Raw genomic sequence first — 12,463 nt, 5'->3', positions numbered from 1 at the left:
CCACTAAATCATCAAAAGAAGAGCCCTTTTTTTTTTTTTTTTTTTTTCATTTTGGGAAGAGAGAAGGTGAAATAAAATATTCAGCATACTAAAATGAATGATTTTTTGTACAATATTATAATAGTCCAAGGCTGCTTCAGAAGCTTTTAGTGACACCTGAAGGGACAGTGTTCAAAGTTCCCATTCATTTTAATGGAAATTGGATGTCCACATTTTTTTGAAAGATTTAAAAATCTCAGGTATGATTTATAAACCAAGTACAAACACAGCACCCAAAAAGAGCAGTACATGTACAGAACACCTTGCAGCAGACCAAGGTGAATCCAATGCAAATGCCTAGTTCAGTTCCTGAACACCAAGGTCTAAATCCTTTCCAGAAGTCCTGCAGAATAGGCTTTAAAAAATAACATCATTCTTAAAATTGTAGAGGTTTTCCCTGTCTGCCTGGGTGAAAATCCTCGTTCAGTGGTAGGTAGCTGCCAGCCGTGCTGCCCTTCCCCTGAGAGCTGCCTGCAAACACACAGCTTTGTGGCACAGCAGCTCCAGCCCTGAACACTCCAATCCATTTAGCTCGGCGCTGCATGCAACATCTGGCCCGTAATTAATACAGCATTTTAAGATCCTTCTGGTACCACTAAATGCAAGGTATATTAAACCAAGGGAGTCTCAAAGTTACTCTTAGGTTTTTTTCTGGGGAAGAGAAAACCTGAAGGGTTAAGGAAGACAGAGTTATGAACATACTTTAAAAAGGAGCACTAGGTTTCACATCTCTGCCTGCTCCTCAAACCTCTTTTGTCCTTGTTAAGACAGTACCCACACGTTAGATGGGGGGGTATCGGATGGCCCTTTTGTGCTTATTCTTTTCCTATAAAGAACCCAACTACCGTGGCCATTCATGTTTCCTTTGGCAGCTGAGCAGCCGGAGGTTTCACATGCTGTAAATCTGCAGCTGTAGCAGAGCCCAAGTCCCACCAGGTCCACAGCCACTGGCATTTGCTGAGTGCTGAGGAGGGCCCCCAGCTGCCCCCCCGGGGCCACCCTGTGTCACCCACATCCCACCCAGGTCTGTGCTCCTGCCCTTCACTGCCTGGCCACCGTGGGAGGGCTGGACACAAGCCAGAAGCTGCCCCTTGGTAGCCTATTGCTGCTGTGCACGGATTTATTCAGAAAGATTGAAGAAAGTCTTAAAAATAATGGTATGGTATTATTGTAGACTGAGGATTCAGCAGTTTTGTGTGTCTCCTGTAGATGTGTGGAAATCATGTGTGAGATAACTGCAGTGTGCTGGAGAGAAATAGACAATTTTAAGGTACAATTCATCTGCCCCTATGTATCTAAAACAGGTCAGATCAATCAGTCTCTAAAAATCCCCATTTGTCTCTAATGACTTGAAAGAGACCTTGGAGACTAGCTCAGACATAAGCACTGTGTAGGTGGTAGATGATATGAATGCCACTGTAGACCCAGAAGAGGTCTACTGACTTCTTTTCTTCACTTTTTCTCTTGGTACACTGTTGGGTGTTTTTTTTAAACTAGATCTCAGGCTGAGATTACCCAAGTTAGCTACAGAAGGATGCATAACAGGAGAACTTGATGATCACCTGTGGCCCCTGTGGCACATCCTGGCCAAACTGGTCATATCGCTGTAGATTCAACTTTGTTCATTTCCAGTCAACTCTCCTTTATCCAAGTGACCAAAAAGGTGGAATTCCACAAGTAAATGAAAAAATGCATTTCCAAACCTGAACTGAGGAACTCTGAAATCTCTGCATCTTAATTCCTAACGTGTCCATTGCAACCAGTACACTGGCTGTGCAGAAGCTAAGCTGACTCTGCATAGATCGGTGTGGCTATATCTCTGGCAGTAAATGAAATGGACCAGAGCCAGTTCTCTAGCTCCAAAAGCAAGCGGCATGCTACAGCTCACAACCACACAGCCAAACTCTCGCTCCACCTAGAGCAGGTGGCTTTGTTTGTGTTGCATTTGGGAAGAGTCCCAGGGCTGTGCCAGGCCCTGAGCTGGGCTTCAACATTGTCTGGAGAAGTGCTACCTGGCACAGGCCATACCATGCCAGGGACTGTGCTGCTGGTTAGACCATTGGTATAGACCATTATATATTTTTATATATATATATATATACACACACACATATATATGTATATGGTATAGACCACTAACAAGTCAGTGCCTAAACCCATCCCCTTGCATTACTACATGCTTCCAGTGTAGCTACAGAGGTGGTTTAAGAGTCTAATAAAATATATTGGCTCAGACATACTGCTATGTGAATGTGGGTTATGGTTTCCATCAGGCAGCCAGATCATACACACGTCTTTGTGCCTAGGACATGGTATAACTTCAACAAAGATAAACTGGCCATCAGTATTGGACAACTGGCTGTATTTTCAATATCGTATCATGTTGTGAGCGTATCAAAGGAAAAAAATATATTGCAGTAGCCTGCTCAATATTAAACTGGAGTGTTTTGATATCACACCTTCCTAGTCTCTAGATTCAATCTTTTGAGGCAGAATTTTCAATGTTACCTAAATAACCTTCCCAATTCAACCTGACCAACTCTGCTATGAAAGTTGAGTTACTCTAAATGGAAGATTTAACACATAGGAAAAACATTATTTCAAACTTAGTAAACAGAAATTACATTTATACTGTCTTGTTGGTGTCTGCTAGAATTTTGTGCCCAAGTGTTATCTCCTGAATGTCCTTGCTGTTCACCCTCAAGCTCCGTTCTGGAGCAAGGTCAGTAGTTTCTGGGCTGGGAAGAAGGAGGCAGAGACAGACGGTGTGTGCCAGCGTCCCACCCCTGCTCTGCATGAAGATAGAGTACGAGTGTGACTCATGTCGGATTTGGCTTCTCCCAGACTAACCAGTATTTCAGCAGGCCTCTCTATGGCCTCATGTCCTAAGCCACCCTTGGTGTTACACAACAAAACGACATATCTGGCAGCCTGCGAAGCAGCTTCCCAACAGCAGCCCAGGGCAACATCTTAAAAGGACCATACTCAAATCAATAGCTCCATTGTCGGGAAGATTTCTTAGCAGCAATTTAAAATTATACTGAATGCCTTAGCAGAAGCTGGTTTTATACAAACGGGAGAGCAGTGCTGGCTCTATTTCATAGATCTATCTGTTTATCTACGTATATGTATATGAATTCTGTCTCCCACATGTATATGTGTGTACACACATGCAGGAGGGGTACGGAGCCCTTGGGTGCAGAGGGGCAGAGCTGCCTGGCCTATACCAAGGCACATGTGATCCTTGTAAGTGTGGCTGCAGCAGGGTTCTTCGTGATCCATGATTGCTGTGACCATGATCTTGAGAAGCAGGTCTCTGCTTTGCTTCTCCAGACATGGATATTGCTGAGAATCCTAGGGAGGAGCCCCCTTCCTAGGGTGTGACAGGTACCCCTACAGACTCACACATCTCTTGGCTCCATCGTCACTGTTGTTCTCATCTTTGGTTTTGAGTTTTCCCAGCAGCTGGATATTTTTTGCTTTAGGGCGTTGACCCAAAGAGGACCAGGTACTGGGCTCAGGCATTCACACGTACTGTCACACTGCCTAATTCTCAGTGCTCTCCTCCCCTCTGTTTCCGACCACTTCAGTTGTCACTAGGAGAAGTGGGTTGGGTTTAGAGGGAGCTGACCCCGTGGCGTGTGGACACAAGCCAGTCAGCGCTATTCAGCCTCAAGGCTTGAATCAACTCAGCAGAACAAACACAGCCAAACAGTCTGTAAGTTCAATGAGATGAAAAGGAGCAAACAAATCTGATTCCATTTAATGCCAATTTAGGGCTTTTAACACCGCCTTTCCCACAAGCCAAGCTGCTGTATTGTCCAGCTGAGGGCTTTTGGGGGATGAGAGGATGAGATTTTGAGAAATCTGTCTCTTTTGAGAATGTCACAAGGAGTGCTCAGGTTTACTACCAATGCTTCACTAGGACGTAGTCAACATGTTGGTTTTGGTAAAATAAAAGTCTGGAATAAGGAAGACATTCAAAATAAACAGGATCCTAGGAAGGATATTCATTTTAATTTTATGCTTATTTTTCCCCAGAGGGGAAGAGGTAGAGCTTGCCAACCTTTTAAGTTGCTTGCTCACTGCATAATGAATGGGGATAAGTTAATTCTGACTATGTTTTCAATTTCCTTAGGGAACTAGGTGGCAGTGCATTTGAAGTTTTGCTGTTAACATCTGAATACTTCTATGCAGAGGCCACCTTCCAAAGCTGACATGACCTTCAGTGCTACCAACTTAATCAAATTTATCTTATAGACAGATGATTTGCCAGAATTACAGTTCACAGGATATTTGGCATCATTGGTCTAATTTATTACAAATAAGAGGATATAAATATATAGGTATAAAAAATTGCTTCCTGAGACACCTCATTTATTCCTCAAATACTCTGTTGTTCCCTTATTAATCAGTGTTCTAAATCTAAATTTTAAATGTATGTTCTTTAAAATTACATATTAAGATTGAAAACCTAATTGTCCACCAAGCAATACGTTTGCATCTCGAGATACTCACCTATGAATAATATGTATGTCTCCAGTCCTTTTGCTGTTGAATTAAAAGCCAGAACCCAATAACTGTAGTGGGAATAGCATCTGAAACATTTTCAGAGACCTAAAATGGAAAAGAGAAATGGCTAGCAAGGAAAGAATAAAACAAACACCAAAACGCAACACCCCCCCCCCTAACACAACCAAAACCAAACAAAAAAAAACCACAGTAGCAAAGCCTGTTTATGAATTAACTTAACTTTACCTTTCAAGATTAAAAAAACAACAACAACAAAAAAAAGACCTTACAGCCAATTCCAGGCTTGTCAGGCATAATAAGTTCTGGTAGAACAGTCTTTTGGAAAAATCTTTGCATCTCTATGCTTGTGGAATAAGGAAATACTTACAAGCTCTCTAGAAAATTAAGCAACGTTTTCTGAAATGCACGGAGATTTCCAGATTGAATTATAAAGCATCAGATTTGTACCATTCTGAACACATTCAAAAGATGATTTTTAGGCTCTGAAGGAAGTTATGGGTTTATTAAAGCACCTTATCCTGCCCTATTTGTTGTGTCTTGGGTACAGGCTTGAAAACCCTGAACACCTCCCCTTCCGATTACAAACTCTTTTCTTTTACGCACGTGTCTGGCACAACTAGTCTGTATTTTGGCAAGAATCTCTTGGTCTGTTGTAATATAAATAATTTCTCTAAATGTTGATTCCCTGATCCATTTATTTTTTTTCTCTAAGAGGGTCTTAATACCCAAACATTTACCACTGTAGTCTAAATATTCCTCATCTGAACTGCAACATGATTAGGAAGACAACTGCAACTCTAGGGAAAATGGCAACAATTCCAGTGTTCCCTCTGGGAGCCAGACCGGGCACTGTAAATCACGTACCCTTCAGAAGAAAAGGGTTCCTTCTCTCAGGAATTCTGATTTTGAAGTTTGTAAGCTGAAACCTTTAGCAATCATTCCTTAGCTCAAGCTCTAGCAAGGAGAATTTTAATGTAGACATTGAAATACAGAAAATATTAAAATCAAAAGTATAATATTGCCACTTCTCTTTCAGATTCATTGCTATGGAATAAAAGCAGATCATCCACTCTTCGTTGTGTCAGCTGAACAGGAAGGACCATCTGGTCTCTTTTGTAGATGGAACTGATTGGTTTCTATCACTTTTCATAGGTTGTGGCTTAATTTGTCTTCTTGTTATTCCAAGAAAAAAAGGTATATATTCTTGGAAACACTTTAAGAAAGCATTTGCATATCATTTTATTCAAATGACACTGTGCAGAATAACAAACAAGTGAAACTTTTACCTGGCCCGTATCTCAGAATGAGTTTGTCGTTTCCTCATCAGGCCGGTACTGCTTTAGCATCGGAGCCACATGCCCTTGTTTGGAAAGCTAAGAGGAAGCTCATCTATTTTATACTAATTCTTTCATAGTGGAGTCAAAGGGAAAATGGGATTGATGCTGACGTTCTATCAACAGCATGATTTGTAAGACCCAGGGACTGAAAGGAGATGGAAACGCCGGGTGGGGAATACAACATAAGGAGAGATTCTAGAAGATTTTTTTTGTACTTGCAAAGGACATTATCCTGCTATACTCAGCGTGGGTCTGCAGCAGCCTTTTGTTCAGCTGTTTTGCAGGTGCAAATTTATTCTCACCAGATAAATTACAGAAGCCAACCAGTGTACATATCTTCTTATCTATAGGCATCGGTAGACAAGGTGGTGAGCTCTCTGATTTGTTTTTTTTATCAGAAGACATATACACAAGATTTAGGCCCCACACTTCGTACCCACAAACAAGAGCTCCATGCTCTCCTTGCAGCCTTGGACCTGCATTCGGAGGGAGGAACTGCTTCCTTCAACATGGGTTCTGAGGCATCCTGCTGTCAGGAGATGAGTGTTTAACACTGCACAGCAAATCACACAGCAGCTTAGAACAGAACATAGAGAAGAAAAACACCAACTGATCCAGCAGGAGGAGTCTGCAAAGATAACCTAGTAATCACACTCTCTGCCATGTTATTTTATTCTGTTGTATAACTGAAGGTTTTGGATAAGCAGGCTTTCATTAGATAATCCCAATTTGTATGAATCAAAACCAACTTTAGCAAAACTCATGCAGAGGTCTGAATAAAACCCCTTCTAGTTTCCTGCCACCAAGAAAACACTGCTTGGTAGGGTAATCAGGAGCTTGGTCTTCCCTGACTTGTGAATTCAAGACAGATCTATTGTGCAGATAGATCTGGATTTCTAGACCCTATATTGTTTTTCCCAGAGCCTAAAATTTCTAACTCTAATGAGGGCTTCACCCTGGCACTGAGGAAGAAACCTGGACACTCGGTGACCTCCATGATCACCTCTGGAACCCAAATTTTATACTTTCAGCTCTGCCCTGGAAGACACCATGGGGTTTTCCTGATGACTAGAAACCCTGTAGACTTCTCCAATACCGACAAAAGGCCCCAGATTCACCAAGAGGTGAGAACTAACCACAGGATTCCCAGAACTTGCACCAATATGGTTACCTATTTCCAAATCCATTTCCCATTTTTTTTCTGTAGGAGATGCAGAAATGTTGAGTTTTTGTTCAAAGCAGGGGATGGTTTTGTTTTGACACCAGTGTTTCCTAAACTGACCCTATACTTGTTGACTTCAAGCTGCGCTGGCTTAATGCACCCCAAATAGATGTCCTTGGAAGGCTACCTTCGCTCTCCAATCCGTTCTGATTGCTGTAGCCTGTCTCTTAGGTTGAGTAGAATAACAGGAACCTTTTGCTTCAGACATTTACATGGGTGCCAGTCTGCTTCCAGGTACTTATTATCTCTGGGTCCCTAGGCATGTTTGTCTGTCCTAGAGTTGAATTTGCAGAGATGAACAAGGACAGTCATAGTCCCTGATGCTTAGTGAGGGACCCATTATCACGAGCTCTCTGGCAGAATCTTAATCTCACTTTGAGCAGGTCAAATCCCATTAAACATCTCTCTTGCTCTGCCTTTTCCATGACAGGAGGTACTGGCACTGCCACTAGAAATAAGTGTCTTGGCCAGTACTCTATTGGCTGCTGTGAAAGTCATAATTGCAGAGGAAAACAGCAAAACAGTCAGCTGGAAAATTTCAGAGTAATAAAAAAATATTTTTTTTTCCCCAAAAAAACCCTTTTCTTGGTACTTTCCTCATTTCTGTGGACACGTCTATAGTGACCTTAATCTTGACTTTGTGGAACACCTCTCCTACCCCTAAATACCATCAGCATTCACAACACGGACTTTCCTCTTGTATGTGACATCCCAAGCCCGGTTCAGTAAGCATTCCCACAGCTGCCCTGGTAGCCAGAATCCTGCAGGAGAGAGCCAGTGGCTGTGGGGGTAAAGCTGGATTTTGCCCATAGGGGAAATCTGTGTTCATATACTTTCATAACTTCCAGATCAGAGGGCAACATGGGACTGATCTTCAGTCTGAAACTGTTGCCGTTGAAACTGTCTCTCTTTGTGTAGAAGCATAATATTTGTTAGGCTGAAGAGCCAAGAATTACTAAGGAGAGTATTCAACTGAAAACAGGGAGCCTTCGTTCCAAGGTCACGCCTTGGTTCTCAAAATTCACATGAAACTTCTCCTTTTGTCAGATACCGCTTCCTTTGGGTAGTTCAGGCATTTTTTGCTTACAGGAGGGGTTTTGGGGGGATCTCTGTAACTATTGCTATTTTGAAGTGGTAGCTCAGACACGGAACTAAGAATCTGGATCTTGATGGGCATCGCAGCCCAACAACGCGACCTTCTATGTTCTTTGTTGGTCTAGTGCTAAATTGCCTGCTTAAATAGCAGTAGAAGATTTGGGGTCACACTGAGAACTGACTTCAGTTCTCCAAAGCCCAAAAGAAGCAATTCACAGTGGAGCCCATCTTTTCCTCCCCTTTCTAGGACGAATAGACTAGACTAGATTCCCTTACGCGATTGAAAACAATAGCAAGAAAAAATCTGCACAGGAATTTAAACTAAATGGTTTAAAATAAACCCCTAAACTTAAGGCATTCTATAAAGGTCAAAGAACAAATATTGCAGTTCAGCAAAGACCTCATAATTTTGGTAAACAAATCTGACAACAGAGCAGTCTTTCCACCCTCCCAGCCTGGCTCAGGGTTCAGACTGCCAGCCTCTCAGATGGCCGAGGTTAAGATTCATGATTATGCAATGAAGAATGCTTGTCAGGCTGAATGGAAGGCGATATTTGGGAACCTTATTTTATAACGCTTCATAAACTCTGTCTAAACAGTATAAACAGCAGACAAAGGAAACTAGATTTTGCAATAAAAGCTATTTTTATGAAAGTAAAAGTCACATGACCTCTTACCCAGCTTTTAAGAGAGAAATAGAACTCGTTTGCCTGCCAGGCCTGAAAAAAGACTGAATTTAATGTCAAAGACAGAGGTCTTGTTAGGCAACAGTGCTACATTCCAAATCTTACATGTTTATAGCTCCCCCACTTGCCTTAACCCCACCCTCGTGATGAGAAAAAAAAATGCCGTTGGCCTTAACCCTTCATAGCCTTTGACTTTTACAGCAGCTGAGACCACTTTGATTTTTCACTAGGTAAATTTTTCAAAGCAAAGTATATTGATGGGTAGCTTGTGTCCATGGGATATAATTGTAAACACTCAGCTCACATGCACTGTAGGAGAGAAACTAAGGTCTCTGTGGGTCTTAAATATCCTAATTTCAAACTATTCATGGCAACCTACATTGAGATTTGTCCCTGATGTATGTCTCTCAGTGTAAAATCAATATTGTAGGCAAGCCCTTGCTTGTTGCCTGCTAATTTCAACACATACACACTTCTTCAAAGTCACCCTCACAATACTTTGGATAAATATAATCTGCCAGAAAATCACATTTAGTTTCCTTCTGAAAAGAAGTTTTCCTTTTTCCTCACTGAAACTTTTTATAAACTCCCCAAATGCAGTATCACTCCTTGGAAATCCCTCAATATGGATTGAATTTTGAATTCGATAACCCCAAAATGGAGACCCTATGTAATCCCATGCGATAAGAAGAAAAGCCAATGAGTATCAAGGTGAATGAGTAACAGAACAAGCACCCAAGGAGTCTGTATTAGTGATATGCTTATAACTCATCTCTAATTCAGTAGTCCAATATACAATACGCAGAAAAGAATCCTTTTAAATATAGTCATAGTATTGCATATAGCCTTTTTCAGAGAGGAAAAAATGGTGAAAAAGATAATAGTGGTATCTCTGCCCACTGCTTTCGATGACAGTGGCTGGCTGGCTTTGGTATGTGTAGCAAAGGAGCTGTGAGACACGAACGCTATGGCACAAGGTGCAAAGACCCCTGAGGGTCGGGGGAAGAAGAAGGGACAAAGTAACCCAAGGTTGGGCACAATGTGCCAAAGGCAGGAGGGAGTGTGGGAAGGCGCAGGGGAGCTGGGGCCCTGGAGATAGCTGTAATTAGCTCATGGGTACGGGGGAGTGGGGCGAAACTGGGATGTACAAAGTACTGGTGGGGAACGTAACAGTCTGTCTCAGATGCTTTATCAGAGTATAGGTGGAGAGTAAGGTGGACACAGCTAAGAGGGATATTAAGTAAATTTACAATAGAAGAGAAAAGTGGGCTTTATCAGCCATGCAACCAGCACCTCCACGGCTGGAATTCATCCCTGAATCCTGATTTTAGGTGCCTGTCGGGTAGATGTATATACTTTAGGTATATACACAATCATACATTCCCTAGAGTTCAAGTATGGCATTTGGGATGTTTTTGAGCTCACCTTATGTAGACATAATGTCAACTGAATAAATCTGTTGACTCTAGGGCCAGTACTGACTTGGCACTCAATACAGATGTCTGCACTTGGCCACCTAGTTCCGCCTGAGACACAGCAGAGTATTGCCTTTGTGGAGCTGGCAGGTATATCATCCCTTAGAGTAGACTCAGCCTCTAGCTGCCATTCCAGTAAATCCGAAAAGGGGTATCTGGGGCAATCTGAAAGGCACCTTGGGCATCTGAAATGCCTCTCTATGCAATTAAATTGAGATCTTGATCTCCCCTGATGATAATGGAAGCTTAGCCAACCTGTAAATGTCTACAAGTAGAAACCTAAAAACAAGTCTCTGAAGCTGAAACACACCCCCAGGTCCCAGCTCTCACCTCTAGGTCTAGTGCCATTTGAAATGCACACTTGACCTCCAGCCACCAGTCTGGAAGAGTACAGGTCTCCTCTAGGTCTCATGTCATATCTGACAGTCCCATGAAGGTGTTCCAGGCCCCTGAGGGATCTTAAATGGTAGCAGACACCAAGTTCGAGCAACTGAATCAAGCCAAGCCTTCAGCAATTAGAACTTCAGTCACTCCCACAAATACCCTGATTACTATCCAGAGAAAACCAGCACATCCTGTAGCCTGATACTGCTGTACTCAGGCACATAGAGGGGAGAGGAACTGTTACACTTTAAAGGAATTTGTTTTCAACACAGAGATGTGAGCATCAAAAATCAATGATGACAAAAGCATGTCTATAGGCAAAATTTAGTTCTTAAGATGCCTGCAAAAACTGTGCCGAGTAACTAACAGAACAGCTTGTAGTGTGGCTACACAATTGTTTACAAATAATAAGGAAAAAATCCAATTAGTCAGAATCAGTAAAAAGCATTTAAAATAGTATTGCTGAAGAATTTGCATGCTTAAATCCAAGATTACATCAATATTTCATATTAGCCAGGCAGTCACTGGGTAAAAGTAATAAACAGTCTTAGGCACTTGAACAGATCGCCAAGTTGCCCCCTCCCTCCTAAAGGCCCTAACCAAGAAGTTGTACAGACAAATTCATGTTTTTGTTCTCCAACTACTATAGTAAAATGTTATTTTCAACATAGGGAAACAGTTTCTGAGATAGAATTACTCAGATACCTTGTAAGCTTGTGTACATAAGCTGTGTGGTTTTGGCTTGTGCTCCTAGAGGGAAGGGGGCAATGGTGCTGAACTCTCAAAGCATAAGGTGAATTTGAAACTGGGCATCTCAGTTGCTACTTGTGTATATGAACAACCGGTGTATTGCTTGAAAAGAGGAATAGCAGCTCAGTAACCTTTCTCTCTTCTGCTGGGGTTAACGAAACTGCAACCCATATCTGCTATAGAGACAGGGTGTTTAGGCACCAGCCTTCAAAGGAGAGCTTTAAGGCAGTGACTCTCCAGGGGAGTACGTACATTGTAACAGAGAGATGAGACTTAAGTGCACAAATCCTCCTTGTTTCCCTCTTAGGTAGGCCTGGATGGTGTCACACACACTGTGTTGAGTTTCCTGGGCCTCACTCTAACTCTTACTGTGCATCTCCAGCATCTCATCTTTCTTTTTTGAGAAAAATCAGGCATTGCAATGCTGGTTGCTTTGATGCCGAAACTCACTTTTTGTATTTAGCCTCACATATTTTCTTTAGAACTTATTTCTGAATACATTTTTATGATGTAAATTGTAAATTATCTATTTTGGCGTTGCTTTTTGAATTAAGCCTCATAATAGGCGGTAGCACGCGTATCAAGCAACGTATCACACACCCTTTGGAAGGAAAGGTTATTAATGGAGCAGTCACTCGGACGTACTGAGTTCATTAAACTGAAACAGGCAACACAGACAAATCCAGCATAAACGTAACCGTGTTTGTACCAGACACGGTGTGTCTGGCAGCAGCAGGAGGGGGCTGCTCCCAGAGACGGGGGAGCAGGGAGCTGAAGGTGACAGTGAGGCCGGTAGGGCTGTGCCCTCCCCGACACAGCCCTGTCCCACAGCACCCCAACCACAGCAGCAAAGCAGGTCTGGTGACACTGACCACATTCAACCACCAGTCCAGATCACCAGACCAGTCCGCCGTGGCGATGAAACAGGTTGAGTCTGAGGTC

Source organism: Calidris pugnax, unplaced genomic scaffold (assembly GCF_001431845.1).
Source record: "Calidris pugnax isolate Ruff unplaced genomic scaffold, ASM143184v1 scaffold20, whole genome shotgun sequence".
NCBI classification, from domain to species: Eukaryota; Metazoa; Chordata; class Aves; order Charadriiformes; family Scolopacidae; genus Calidris; species Calidris pugnax.
This window is presented reverse-complemented; position numbering follows the sequence as displayed.